Genomic DNA, 12,919 nt, shown 5'->3' with positions numbered 1-12,919 from the left:
ATTCATAACCTTTTTGCAGTCTTGGGCAGAGCAGGAGCCATACCAATCTGTGATACAACCAGAAAGAATGTTTTCTATGGTGCATCTGTAAAAGTTGGAATTGTAGCTGACATGCCAAATTTCTTTAGTCTCTTGAGAAAGTAGAGGCGTTGGTGGGATTTCTTAACTATAGTGTCAGCACTGGGGGACTGGGACAAGTTGTTGGAGATCTGAATCCCTAAAAACCTGAAGCTCTTGACTTTTTCTACTTCGATCCATTGATGTAGACAGGTCATGTTCTTCTTTACGCTTCCTGAAGTCGACCACAATATCCTTTGTTCTGTTGACATTGAGGAGGAGATTATTGTTGTCACACCAGTTCGTAGAATCCCTACAGTACAGAAGGAGGCCATCCAGCCCATCAAGCCTGCACCACCCACAATCCCACCCAGCCCCTACACCCCCAGCCCCACACATTTACCCTGCTAATCCCCTGACACTAAGGGGCAATTTAGCATGGCCAATCCGCCTAACCAGCACATCTTTCGGAATGTGGTAGGAGTTGGGAGAACCTGGAGGAAACCCACGGAGACACAAGGAGAATGTGCAAACTCCACACAGACAGTGACCTGAGCTGGATTTGAACCCAGGTCCCTGGTGCTGTGAGGCAGCAGTGCTAACCACTGTGCCATCGTACTGCTCAGATTCTCTATCACAAGTCACCAAGGAGCATAGATTTAAGATGTTTGCAAAAACTTAAGAGGTGCCAGGAAAAATATTTTTGTACACAATGCAATGATTTTTTTGTGATCTGAACACGCTGCCTGAGAGGTTGGTGGAAGCAGATTCAACAGTAATGTTCTGACAAGAAGTTATTGAACAGAAATATTGTGTGGAATGTATTGTAAATTATGTGGTTTGATCCCACCGGGAGAGAACTGGTGAGAAGCTTCTCACTCCTGAGAGACAGCACAATCAAGCATTGTGTCAGGTCAGCGACAGGTCAGTGTCAGGTCAGTGTCAGGCCAATGTCAGGTCAGCGACAGGTCAGCATCAGGTCAGCGTCAGGTCAGCGACAGGTCAGCGTCAGGCCAGTGTCAGGCCAGTGTCAGGTCAGTGCCAGGTCAGCGTCAGGTCAGCGTCAGGTCAGCGTCAGGCCAGCGTCAGGCCAGTGTCAGGTCAGCGTCAGGTCAGCGTCAGGTCAGTGTCAGGTCAGCGTCAGGTCAGCGTCAGGTCAGTGCCAGGTCAGCGTCAGGTCAGCGTCAGGTCAGCGACAGGTCAGCGTCAGGTCAGCGTCAGGTCAGCGTCAGGTCAGTGTCAGGTCAGCGTCAGGTCAGCGTCAGGTCAGTGCCAGGTCAGCGTCAGGTCAGCGTCAGGTCAGTGTCAGGTCAGCGACAGGTCAGCGTCAGGTCAGCGACAGGTCAGCGTCAGGTCAGTGTCAGGTCAGTGTCAGGTCAGCGACAGGCCAGTGTCAGGTCAGTGTCAGGTCAGTGTCAGATCAGCGACAGGTCAGTGTCAGGTCAGTGTCAGGTCAGTGTCAGGCCAATGTCAGGTCAGCGACAGGTCAGCATCAGGTCAGTGTCAGATCAGCGACAGGCCAGTGTCAGGTCAGTGCCAGGTCAGTGTCAGATCAGTGTCAGATCAGTGTCAGGTCAGTGTCAGGTCAGTGTCAGATCAGTGTCAGACCAGTGTCACTTTTAATCTTCTGAAAAGCAAAACATTGCTTGGAATGGAAAATTGCAGATCTCAAACTCCCCATAACCATCCACTTATTATGGAGAACTGTATCCATCCATAAGGATCTGCAATCATACCTTCCAGACTAAATGAAGAGGCTCTACATTCTTCCTAATGCTTGTAAGGGCCAGAGCAGAAACTCCAAGGTACGTTATATAGTTAGCCGAGACCCCAAACTTTTGCATTTGATTTTGGTATTAGGGTGAGCATAATGTGTTTCACTCCAGGTATGATTCAAATGACCCACTGGGAAGCTTTTACCAAAACAAACTTTATTTAAGAACACACTTAGAATGTAACAAAAAGAATTAGCGTATCTTTTACCAAATAAAACACTTAGACATGGCAAAGAACAATTCTTAACAGCTAGCTATCTCTGTTGTTCCAATTTAAAGCAATAACCGATAGACATACTCACTTCTTCAGAATAAGCTAGTACAAAACAAGTATGCTCCTGTGATGCTGAATTTTCAGTTTTTTAACACTTCTGGACAGAAACCTAGACAGCAATTTTCAGAGAAAGATCCACTCTCATACACTAGAATCTCCAGGAAAGAAACTTATCTACTGGCAGATTCCAGTCTCCAACTTGAGAAAGGGGAAAAGAGAGACACTGCTCTCCCTTTACTCAGAAGCAACATCTGAGCTTGAATATCCTGTTTAAGCCTAGCTTCCCATCACAGGTGGCACAGTGGTTAGCACTGCTGCCTCACAGTAGCAGGCATTTGATTCCCAGCTTTGGTCGCTATCTGTGTGGAGTTTGCATGTTCTCCCCGTGTCTGCATGGGTTTCCTCCAAGTGCTCTGGTTTCCTCCCACAGTCTGAAAGATGTGTTGGTTAGGTATATTGGCCATGCTAAATTTTCCCTCAGTGTGCCCGAACAGGCACTGGAGTGTGGCAGCTTGGGGATTTTCACAGTAATTTCATTGCAGTGTTAATGTAAGCCTACATGTGGCTAATAAACAAACTTTACTTTTACATGACTATACTTGCCAATTAAGCCCCACTTGGCAAAATCCCAGGGGAAAACAGCAGAACAGCATTAGTTCAGATTGAAACCAACATTCTATCCATTAGAAACAATTATGCTGCTGCAGCAACAATATAGGATGCTGGTAGACACAATGATAAAATGGAAGGGACTGTTAGAAACATCCTGCTGAGAGTCATGACTAAAATACATTTCTTAAGGTACAGTATTGTCACATGATGAAGTCCGTATCTCAGGAACAGGTTCATTTCTGGTGCAGATTGGAACTTAGTTCAGTTACTTTATCTTTTACTTTAGGTTCATAAATTCAGAGTGATCTTAAATAGTTCTTTAGAGACAAATAAGGGAAGATATCAGCAGTTTGCATTACTTAACCTATCCAGTATTAAAGAAGGAACAAAGAGCAGTATAGCATAGCCTTCGGCCCATCAAGCTTGCACTGACACATGACACCTTTACATAGTCCATATCCCTCTATTCCCGGCCTGTTCATGTATCTGTCAAGATGCCTCTTAAACATTGCTATTGTGTCTTCTTCTACCACCTCCTCTGACAGCACACCCCAGGCACTTACTATTCCCCATGTAAAAAAAAACATGCCTCGCACATCTCCTTTAAACTTTTCCTCTTTTACCTTAAACCTTGACTAATTCTAGATCTTTCCAATATTATTTGTGAAAGGCTGAAGAATTTATGCTTCACTCAGTCCTTCAATTTGAGAAATGTTTAAATGTGGCAGAGTTGTACTTTTGTTTTGCATTCATTATTCATAGAAATGACTTCAGAGTAAAAGTTGAGGCAATCGCTGTACCAGAATAACTTCTCATTCATATGATGACCAATTCATTAGTCCACCAGATAAAGTTGCTGTGACTTTTCCACAGCAGTGAATGGAGCATGTGCAAAATACTAAAATATTTCATTCTCTGTACAGATCACTCAGTGATTCATTGTCAGAATGGAGCTTTGTGGTTATAGACTCATTCAGGGGAAGCCAATTAAAACACTACCATACGATTAGACTGAATAACAAAAGGCTGAGGGTGGAGTGGGCAATGTATTACACAATAAAACACAACACCAGCTACAAACTAGGATTTCCATGAGTAATTCCTATTGAATCAATTTGTGAATTTTCTTGCCGAAGGGATTCAGGGGGGAATTTATGTAGAGTTCTGGAATTAGCAAAAGTTTCACTCCTTAACAGAAACAAATATTTATTTTCTCATTATCTAAGAACATAAGAAATGGGAGCAGTAGTGGGCCATCTAGCCCCACCATTCAATAAGATCATGGCTGATCTGATAGTGGTTCAGTTCCACTTGCCCGCCTGCTCCCCATAATCCTTAATTCCCTTATTGGTTAAAAATCTATCTATCTGTGACTTAAACACATTTAACCAGGTAGCCTCCACTGCTTCAATGGGCAGAGAATTCCAAAGATTCACTATCCTCTGGGAGAAGAAGTTCCTCCTCAACTCTGTTCTAAATTGACTCCCCTCATATTTTGAGGCTGTGCCCTCTAGTTCTTGTTTCCATTCTAAGTGGAAATAACCTTGCTGCTTCTATCCTGTCTAGCCCTTTCATTATCTTAAACATCTCTATAAGATCTCCCCTCAGCCTTCTAAACTCCAGTGAGTACAGGCCCAGCCTACTCAATCTCTCCTTGTAAGCTAACCCCCTCATCTCCGGTATCAACCTGGTGAACCTTCTCGGTACTCCCTCCAAAGCTAAGATATCCTTTCGTAAATAAGGGGACCAAAATTGCACACAGTACTCTAGTTGCAGTCTCACCAATTGCAGCTAGACCTCCCTGCTTTTATATTCTATCCCCCTCGCAATAAAGGCCAACATTCCATTTGCCTTCTTGATCACCTGCAGCACCTGCAGACTGGGTTTTTGCGATTCATGCACAAGGACCCCCAGGTCCCTCTGCACAGTAGCATGTCGTAATTTTTCACCGTTTAAATTTTACTATTATTCCTTCCAAAGTGGATAACCTCACACTTGCCAACATTATACTTCATCTGCGAGATCCTTGCCCACTCACTTAGCCTATCCAAATCTCTCTGCAAACTTTCTGTGTCCTCCACGCAATTTGCTTTCCCACTCATCTTTGTGTCATCCGCAAACTTTGTTACCCTACACTCTGCCCCCTCCTCCAGATCATCTATGTATATGGTAAACAGATGAGGCCCCAGCACCGATCCCTGCGGCACGCCACTAGTCACTGATTGTCAACCGGAAAAGTACCCATTTATTCCAACTCTCTGCTTCCTGTTAGATAGCCAATCCTCAATCCACGCTAACACTTTACCCCCAACTCCGTGTACCTTTATCTTATGCAGCAACCTTTTATGAGGCACCTTATCGAACATGTTCTGGAAATCTAAATACACCACATCCATTGGTTCCCCTCTGTCAACCCCACTCGTTATACCTTCATAAAATTCCAGTAAATTAGTGAAACATGACTTCCCCTTCATGAAGCCATGCTGCGTCTGCTTGATTGAACCAGGCGTCCTGCTATTTCTTCCTTAATGATGGATTCCAGCATTTTTCCAACTATGAATATTAAGCTAACTGGCCTGTAGTTACCCGCCTTTTGTCTACCTCCTTTTTTAAACAGTGGTGTTACATTAGCTGTTTTCCAATCGGCTGGCACCTCCCCAGAGTACAGCAAATTTTGATAAATTACAACTAACGCATTTGCTATTACTTCTGCCGTTTCTTTTAGTACCCTGGGATACATTCCATCCAGACCCGGGGACTTGTCTACCTATAGACCCATTAGCCTACCAAGCACTACCTCTTTAGTAATAGTAATCGTTTTAAGGTCCTCACCCCCTACAGTCCCACGTCAATTATCGGTAAGCTATTTGTGTCCTCTACCATGAAGACCGACACAAAAAACTTGTTTAAGGCCTCAGCCATTTCCTTGTTTCCCATTATTAAATCCCCCTTCACATCTTCTAAGGGTCCAACATTTACTTTAGCCACTCTTCTCCGTTTTATATATTTGTAAAAACCTTTACTATCAGTTTTTATATTTTGTGCTAGTTTACTTTCAAAATCTATCTTTCCTTTCTTTATCGCTTTCTTCGTAGTTCTTTGTTGTTTTTTAAAGCTTTCCCAATCTTCTAGTTCCCCACTAATTTTGGCTGCTCTGTACACACTGGTTTTTAATTTGATACTCTCCTTTATTTCCTTAGTTATCCATGGCTGGTTATCTCTTTTCTTACATTTCCTCCTTTTCACTGGAATATATTTTTGCTGAGTACTGAAAAAATCTCCTTAAAAATCCTCCACTGTTCCTCAGCTGTCCAGCCAATTAGTCTGTGCTCCCAGCTTACATTAGCCAACTCTGCCCCCATCCTATTGTACTCCCCCTTGTTCAAGCAGAGGACACTGGTTTGGGACCCTACTTTCTCACCCTCCATCTGAATTTGAAATTCAACCATATTGTGATCACTCATTCCAAGAGGATCCCTCACAAGACGATTAATTTTACCTGTCTCATTACACAGGACCAGATCCAAGATAGCTCACTCCCTCGTAGGTTCTGTAACATACTGTTCGAGGAAACTATCCCAACAGCATTCTAAGAGCTCTTCCTCAAGTCCATCGTGTCCGACTTGAGTTGACCATCAATATGGAGGTTAAAATCCCCCTTGATTATTGCTGTTGCGTTCTTACACGCATCTGTTATTTGTTTGTTTATCGCCTGCCCCACCTCGAAATTATTATTTGGGGGCCTATAGACCACGCCCACCAGTGACTTTTTCCCCTTACTATTCCTTATCTCCACCCACATTGATTCCACATTTTGCTCCTTTGAGCTTATAGTGTTTCTCACTATCGCCCTGATGTTATCTTAATTAACAGAGCTACCCCACCTCCTTTTCCTTCCTGTCTATCCTTCCGAATTGTCTGATACTCCTCGATATTTAGTTCCCAGTCCTGGTCACCCTGCAACCACGTTTCTCTAATGGCCACTAGATCATACCCATTTGTACTGATTTGTGTCATCAATTCATTCACTTTGTTTCGAATGCTACATGCATTCAGGTAAAGTGTCTTTATGTTAGTCTTTGTTACCTGGACCCGATTTGTTAGGGCATTCCTTTGTTTGCATGCTCTGTCCCTTCCTGTCACAGACTGGTTAATCTTCCCCAAACCATCTTTATCGACCTCATGCATGTTTCAACATGCTCTGAACCACTGTTCAGTACGACACAAAGGATGGTGCGCTCATGGCGAGCGAGGTCCCACATTTGTCTCCCAGCAGTGGCAAATACACCCCCCCCCCCGCCAGCCCCCACCCCAATTAGGTGTGAGGGTGGAAGGAGTCGATGCAGGATTCGCAGAGTCAGCAGGTCAATTCCACTCATTAATGTGCCAATTGACACCTATTATCCCCGAGTCCAGCACAATTTAATGGTAGCTCAGGGACGATGTATAACTTTCCCACATCTTGGCAACTTGGGGGAATTAGTCCAAATGGTAGAGCGCTCGCTTTGCATGTGAGAGTTAGTGGGATCAATCCCACATCGTCCACTATAATTTTGGGATTATGCTACAACTATACAGGACCTTGGCGAGACCACATTTGGAATATTGTGTGCCGTTCTGGTCACCTCGCTATAAGAAGGATGTGGAAGCATTGGAGAGAGTGCAGAGGAGATTTACCAGGATGCTGCCTGGTTTGGAGGGTAGGTCTTATGAGGAAAGGTTGAGGGAGCTGGGGCTTTTCTGTTTAGAGTGGAGGAGGATGAGAGGCGACTTATTAGAGGTTTATAAGATGATGAGAGGGATCGATAGAGTGGATATGCAGAGACTAGTTGCTCGGGTGGATGTAGCTGTTACTAGGGGGCATAACTATAAGGTTCATGGTGGGAGATATAGGGGGGATGTCCGAGGTAGATTCTTTACTCAGAGTGTGGTTGGGGTGTGGAATACACTGCCTGCTGTGATAGTGGAGTCAGACACTTTAGGCACTTTCAAGCGGTTATTGGATAGGCACATGGAGCACACCAGAATGATAGGGAGCGGGATAGCTTGATCTTGGGTTTGGACAGAGCTCAGCACAACATTGAGGGCCGAAGGGCCTGTGCTGTGCTGTACTATTCTATGTTCTATCTTTGGAAGGCCACCCAGCGGCCTTCACAAGGTGGTGCTCATAATCAGGCACTACATCTGACAGGGACATAGAAACATAGACATTAGAGACTCAATTAGGCTTCTGCAGAAAATGCAGATGTATGGGATTGGTGGTAATTTAGGTACTTGGATCAGGAATTGGTTAGCAGATAGGGGACAGAGGGTGGTGGTTGATGGTAATTATTCATCATGGAGTTCGGTTACAAGTGGTGTGCCTCAGGGATCTGTTTTGGGGCCACTGCTGTTTGTAATCTTTATTAATGATCTGGATGAGGGTATAGTTGGGTGGATTAGTAAGTTTGCTGATGACACCAAAGTCGGAGGTGTGGTAGATTGTGAGGAAGGGTGTCGAAGTTTGCAGGGTGACTTGGACAGGTTGCAGAGCTGGGCCGCGAGGTGGCGGATGGAGTTTAATGCGGAGAAGTGTGAGGTAATCCATTTCGGTAGGAATAACAGATGTGTTGAGTATAGGGCTAACGGGAGGACTTTGAATAGAGTGGAGGAGCAGAGGGATCTAGGTGTATGTGTACATAGATCCCTGAAAGTTGGGAATCAAGTAGATAAGGTTGTTAAGAAGGCGTACGGTGTCTTGGCGTTTATTGGTAGGGGGATTGAATTTAGGAGTCGCAGCGTCATGTTGCAACTGTACACAACTCTGGTGCGGCCGCACTTGGAGTACTGTGTGCAGTTCTGGTCCCCACATTACAGGAAGGATGTGGAGGCTTTGGAGAGGGTGCAGAGGAGGTTTACCAGGATGTTGCCTGGTATGCAGGGGAGGTCCTATGAGGAGAGACTGAGGGATTTGGGGTTGTTTTCACTGGAAAGAAGGCGGCTAAGAGGGGATCTAATAGAAACATATAAGATGATTAGAGGTTTAGATAGGGTGGATGGTGATAGCCTGTTTCCTCGGATGGAGAAAGCTAGCACGAGGGGGCATGGCTTTAAATTAAGGGGGGGTAGTTATAGGACGGATGTCAGGGGCAGGTTCTTTACCCAGAGGGTGGTGAGGGACTGGAATGCCCTGCCTGCTGCAGTTGTAAATGCGCCTAGTTTGGGGGCGTTTAAGAGATTGGTGGATAGGTTTATGGACGAAAAGGGATTGGTTTAGATTAGTGGGTCAATTTTTTTTTTAAAATAAGACTGGTCGGCGCAACATTGTGGGCCGAAGGGCCTGTTCCGCGCTGTAATGTTCTATGTTCTATGTTCTATTCAGTTCTTTGAGCCTGCTCCACCATTCACTATGATCATGGCTGATCATCAAATGCAATATTCTGAACCCTCCTTCTCTCCCACATCCCCAATTCCTTTAGCCCCAAGAGTTATATCTAATTTCTTCTTGGAATCTCACAACATTTTGGCCTCACTTACATTCTATGGTAGTGAATTCCATCCATTCACCACCCTCGGGGTGAAGAAATTTCTCCTCACCCCCATTCTAAAAGGTTTACCCTTTATCCCAAATTATGATCCCTAGTTCTGGACTCCCTCTCAGATATGGCAACAGGAAGAATGGGGGGGGGCCGTTAAATGCCACCACTCCTACTTCTGCCTCCAACAGCAATGTCCCATGACCTTTGCCCTGCAATCCCCATCTTGCTTTCACTCACCTTTGACCTGGGGTCAGACAATGATCCTTAGCCTCTGGTAGCAGCCATCACTCCTGCTGGCATTAGTGGCAGTGAGGAGTTGCTGGCCTCTGACTGGCCAACAGCTCTCAGCAGATGGGGTTTGTGCCAGCAAGGCCCTCAGCCAGGGGAAAGGCCTAATGGTACGTGATTCCGTTGGATCTCCCCCACTGCCCCACTGGTGGATGTTCCCTGTGTTGTGGCACAGCAGATAGTAAGGGACAAGCTGCCCAAATCCCAAAGGGAACTTGAATCAGCTGCCATGATGATATTGCAATTTGCACATTATGAGGAGCTATCTGAAGTCAAGTAACTCAGACTATTTGCGATGATTTTATTAATTAACATTAAATATTTATTCAAATAAAGCAAAAAAAACTTAAAACATAAGAACACCTTCACATAGTTAATAGTACTTTACAAATATTCCTAAAATGCTTAAACAAACTCAAAGATAAACCCCAGCTTGATGGTAACAGACCTCATCTGTTATTACTCAATAACAAATTTCAGTAACATTGCTACATAACAAACTGCTGTTCACAGGTCTGATTTCAACACACACACTGTCCTGTTCAGGATCGTTACTATCAAATAAATCGGTTGGACTGAAACCTGGTGTTGTCAGACTTTTTACTGTTCAAGATCATGCAGCCACCACACCTCAAACTGTCTTGTTCTAGACCACACAGCCACCACACCCATGTTGTCTTGTTCTAGATCACACAGCCACCACACCCATGTTGTCCTGTTCTAGATCACACAGCCACTGCACCCACACTGTCTTGTTCTAGATCACACAGCCACCTCACCCAAACTGTCTTGTTCTAGATCACACAGCCGCCACACCCACACTGCCTTGTTCTAGATCACACAGCCACCACACCCACACTGTCTTGTTCTGGATCATACAGCCACCGCACCCATGTTGTCCTGTTCTAGATCACACAGCCACCACACCCACACTGTCTTGTTCTAGATCACACAGCCACCACACCCACACTGCCTTGTTCTAGATCACACAGCCGCCACACCCACACTGCCTTGTTCTAGATCACACAGCTGCCACACCCACACTGCCTTGTTCTAGATCACACAGCCACCTCACCCAAACTGCCTTGTTCTAGATCACACAGCCACCACACCCACACTGTCTTGTTCTGGATCATACAGCCACCACACCCATGTTGTCCTGTTCTAGATCACACAGCCACCACACCCACACTGTCTTGTTCTAGATCACACAGCCACCACACCCACACTGCCTTGTTCTAGATCACACAGCCGCCACACCCACACTGCCTTGTTCTAGATCACACAGCCGCCACACCCACACTGCCTTGTTCTAGATCACACAGCCACCTCACCCAAACTGTCTTGTTCTAGATCACACAGCCGCCACACCCACACTGCCTTGCTCTAGATCACACAGCCACCACACCCACACTGTCTAGTTCTAGATCACACAGCCACCACACCCACGCTGCCTTGTTCTAGGTCACACAGCCACCACACGCACGCTGTCTTCAATGATTCCATAAGTCTGTCTATTCCCTTTGATTTGCACCCCATTTTCTTCTACAACCCTTGGGAAGTATCTTTTCCCAGAATTGAGCAACTCTTTTCTTCACTTTAAGCCTACTATATTTTCAAAGCAAACTTACACTAATTTGCCTCATCTATTTACAATCTTCCAATTGTATTTGTGCCTTTTGAAATACAACAGCCAACTTGAAACAATTTTTTGAAAATGTAAATTTCTGTTTAAACACTCCTAGCTCTCTGCTCGTTACTATTTCAAACCACTTGAATTCATACCTTCTCTATTTTTTAACCTTTGCAATCTAACTCTTACCAATCCAGTTAAGCCAGTCAAACCACCACAAGCTTGTTTCCCAGTATGTATTAGATTGATAATGCAAAATATAAATATTAATATCTCACTTCTCTTACACCTGCTGGACCTCCTGCTAGTGCGCATGTCCCAGTCAAAATAATACCAGCCACCATCTTCCTTCCTATTGGAGCCCAACCCTCTTCAATTCATTGATACTGGCTGCAGAGCTTGGCGACGGTGCACAGCTTAACACCAATGTAAACTGAAAGATGTTATATTGTGTAACTTTTTTCTCTAATATACCAAGTTAGTGGTTTTGGGTTTTAACATAAAGAAAAGGTGTGGTTTGCACACAGATTTAAACTATCACACGACAGGTTTCATTGAAGATATTCCCTTCACTGCAGAATACAAAGTTGGACAGCAGCCTCTGCAAACACTCTAATGACACCACAAGACCATAAGACATAGGAGCAGAATTAGGCCACTCGGCCCATCAAGTCTGCTCCGTCATTCAACCATGGCTGATTTCTCATCCCCATTCTCCTGCCTTTTCCCCATAACCCCTGACCCCCTAATTAATCAAGAACCTATCTATCTCTGTCTTAAAGACACTCAATGACCTAGCCTCCACAGCCCTCTGTGGCCAGAAGTTCCACAGATTCATCACTCTCTAGCTGAAGAAATTCCTCCTCATCTCTGTTTTAAAGGATCATCCCTTTAGCCTGAGGTTGTGCCCTCTGGTTCTAGTTTTTCCTACTAGTGGAAACATCCTTTCCATGGCCACTCTACCCAGGCTCGCAGTATCCTGTAAGTTTCAATGAGATCCCCCTCACCCTTCTCAACTCCAACGAGTACAGATCCAGAGTCCTCAACTGTTTCTCATACGACAAGTTCTTCATTCCAGGGATCATTCTTGTGAACCTCCTCTGGACACTTCCCAAGTCCAGCACATCCTTTCTTAGATATGAGGCCCGAAACTGCTCACAATATTCCAAATGAGGTCTGACTAGACCCTTAAACAGCCTCAGAAGTACATCCCTGCTCTTGTATTCTAGCCCACTCAACTTGAATGCTAACATTGCATTTGCCTTCCTAACTGAACCTACACATTAACCTTAAGAGAATCTTGAACAATGACTCCCAATTCCATTTGTGGTTCTGATTTCCTAAGCATTTTCCCATTTAAAAAATAGTCATTGCCTCCATTGAGAGCCTTTTTCCTCGGATGGTGATGGCTAATAAGAGGGGACATAGCTGTAAATTAAGGGGTGGTAGTTATAGGACAGATGTCAGAGGTAGGTTCTTTACTCAGAGGGTAGTAAGGGTGTGGAATGCCCTGCCTGCAGCAGTTGTGCACTCGCCACCTTTAAGGGCATTCAAATGGTCAGTGGATAGGCATATGGATAACATTGGAATAGTTTAGGTTAGAGGGTCATTAGATTGGTTCCACTGGTTGGCACAACATCGAGGGCTGAAGGGCCTGTACTGCGCTGTAATGTTCTATGTCCATTGAGGGGGACAAGTCATCCTCAATCCAGAGGGACCGCCTGAGGGGATAATATCAGCAGATGCAATCCCAGCACTTACG

The sequence above is a fragment of the Carcharhinus amblyrhynchos genome, chromosome 8 (assembly GCF_965287045.1).
Source record: "Carcharhinus amblyrhynchos chromosome 8, sCarAmb.v2.hapA, whole genome shotgun sequence".
In the NCBI taxonomy this organism is placed as follows: domain Eukaryota; kingdom Metazoa; phylum Chordata; class Chondrichthyes; order Carcharhiniformes; family Carcharhinidae; genus Carcharhinus; species Carcharhinus amblyrhynchos.
Note: the sequence above shows the minus strand (reverse complement) of the source record.